The 2,798-nt window shown below is 49.4% G+C and overlaps 1 pseudogene; it reads left to right on the top strand.

Moving 5' to 3' along the window:
- Positions 1–766: 766 nt before the first annotated feature.
- Positions 767–2,798, top strand: part of LOC111976341 (sodium-dependent neutral amino acid transporter B(0)AT2-like) — a 22,263-nt pseudogene continuing 20,231 nt past the window's right edge.

Genomic DNA, 2,798 nt, shown 5'->3' with positions numbered 1-2,798 from the left:
TGGTCTGAATACGTTCAAATTCCCACTGGGAACGAATCCCAAAACAACGCTCACCGCTTTAGGGGTGTGTGCGCTATCACTCCTTATTGGAAGCAAGTATCTCACTATCTACTAGTTGTCGCGAACCTCCCACATACAGTCTATGTGGGAGCGGACATTTTGGTAAGATTGGATGTTAAACTCGATACCATACACCAAGTTCTTTGGTCTTTGGCTCAGCCAGCCCAACACGCCTTGTCTTTAGACCCTGTGTCAATGGCATCCGGGCAGACTATTCCTGAAGCTTGCAAAGTGATAACTGAGTCCACCGTGGTGATAACGGCAGGAACCACAAAGGTTTCTGTAAGACTGAACCTGGCGCCCGGCTACCGGATGGAAGTCACCACTGCGTTCTTCCAACCCTTTCCGTGACTATAATCGCCTTGGGGCTAACTATCAATGGTAACCCGCTGTTGGAAGTAAACTCTAGATCCACTTAAGTCTTAGCTTCTGTACCGACTCAAGCGGATATTTCCATTACTCAGCTCACTCAGCTAGGAACATTGATTGTTTACTCCTTCCATGATTTTGAACTTGTTGTTCCCGTGATTGGGCCTCTTCTGTCCTCCCTAGACCCATGTGGCAAGGGAGGAACGCTTTTTACTTGTCCGTCAAAAGGCAATGGCAATAGCTCCCGTATTGGCACTTGACGACACATCGACGTTCAGGCTGGAGAGCTGCTGATATACTCCATCGTCACAGAGGATGATTCCGCATCTCCTTCTGCATGCGAGGTACACACTGATGAGTGAACAGTTGATCATTCCCCCACCCCACTCAATCGTTACCCGTTCGGGTATGCGAACTCCCCCTCAGAGTTCAACATCTTCCTGCACAAGGCAATGCCAGACGCAGTCACCAGGTGGACGATAATCTATGTGGACGGCGTTCACATGAGAAGTGAGACTTGGTCACATCACCTCAACGAGACGGACCACGTTCTTACCCAACTTGGGGCAGCAAGGGCTAAGTTGGCCATCATGAAAGGATATTGGTGCAGGACCAAGGTGAACTACGTTGGACTTCTAGTGGGTGCTGAGGGCATCCTGCCACAGTCTAACAGAATCCAAGCAGTCCGCTACATCAAAACACTTACAAAACTTCATGAGGTGCGCAGTTTCTTGGGAGTATGTAATTACTCCAGTCAATTCATTGAAAACTATGCAGACTTGTCAAAGCCTTTGACCTGTTCTTTTGGGATGCCACTCACGACGAAGCTGTGACTTCCTTGAAAAACCTGCTTTGCGAGGCAGCCTGCCTGGTATTCCCCAACAAAGACCTTTTTGGAAGTCAGTTCCTCAGAGCACTACTTTAGTGCTGGGTTGTACCAAAAACATGACCAAGACAGATGTGTGGTTGCGTACGCAAGCAAAACGCTCAACCCTGCTGAACATAAGTACTCAGACTGCGAAAAAGCGCTGCTGTCGACAGTCTGGGCGGTTAAACACTTCACCAGTTATGTCGGCGGATAAAAGGTGCTCATAGAAACATGTCACCAGGCCATGACTTTTCTGAAATACGTTAGGGTGCTGTACACAACAGCAGAATAACAGCTTGGCTACTGACGCTGCAAAGCCATGATGTAGTAGTCAACTACGCAAAAGCGTTGGCGGTGTGTCAACGCTGTGGCGACATCGACTTCACACCACCCCGTGTGACGTAGCTCCGACGTTGCCTTTGAAGCAGTTTGCAGAAGTTGCTGGCGTACTTATCACACTGCAAACGGCGGTGAAACACGAGTTGTCAGAACTGGCAATCTGCATCGACTCAAACTACGCCAGACTCACCTTCTTATGCTACTTGCCATTGTGGAAACAAAAGTACATGACTACCTCAAGTGAAAACCAAAGAGCTCATTCTAGCTTGCGATGACCTCATAACCAAACACGACATACAGGTGTATTGGAAGAAAGCCAAGGGACACTCCAAATCACCTGGTCGTGATGAACTTGGCAACGACCATGCCGACAGCATGGCGACATTTGGTGTAATTCACGGCACCCCTTGGGTGTTCGATGCAGGAGACGCAATGATCCCTGAGGCGCCCATGGTGTCTGCGGTAACGCGTAGGCATGTAGCACCACGCAAAACGTCTTCGCACGAGCATAATGTGTTGCTAACTCATTTATTCCTGAATGGTGATCTGGTAGCAATACAACACCAAGATGAGTCCCTCACCACTTCGATGGCTTTCTTGTCTGATCCTGTCAATCACCCAGAGTCCGAACTGGCTTTGGCAGGCTCACACGACTTGCATTCGCTGTACACAACTTAACAGCACCTCACACTTGTAGATGACCTACTGGTTTATGTTTCAGAAACCGACACCACACAAAAGGTGGGTGGTTCCTAAAACACAAAAGGGGGATAATGATAGCTCATGCCCACGACGAGCCATGTGGAGGCCATAGGGGGGTTAAGGCTACATGTGAAACATTGAGAAAGGTGGCCCACTGGCCTCACATGGAACAAGACGTTGCACAATACGTGAGGGGATGTCTAGCTGGCTGCCAGTTTCAACCCTCCAAGCCACTTCACAGAGCACCTGTGTCTTACTTCTGGAGCTCGATCCAGATCGACTGGGTCGGCCCAGTTGCCAGGTCGGCAAGAGGCAACAAGTATCTCCTCACAGTGACTTGCGCATTCACCAAGTGGGTGGAGTGTCTGCCCGGAACCAATGACACAGCAGAAACCACGRCAGTTCTTTTGCTCAACCACGTTTTCAGTTGTTTCAGCCTGCCAGGAGAAACCGTGGACAG

Source organism: Salvelinus sp. IW2-2015, linkage group LG17 (assembly GCF_002910315.2).
Source record: "Salvelinus sp. IW2-2015 linkage group LG17, ASM291031v2, whole genome shotgun sequence".
Taxonomy (NCBI): domain Eukaryota; kingdom Metazoa; phylum Chordata; class Actinopteri; order Salmoniformes; family Salmonidae; genus Salvelinus; species Salvelinus sp. IW2-2015.
This window is presented reverse-complemented; position numbering and strand designations above follow the sequence as displayed.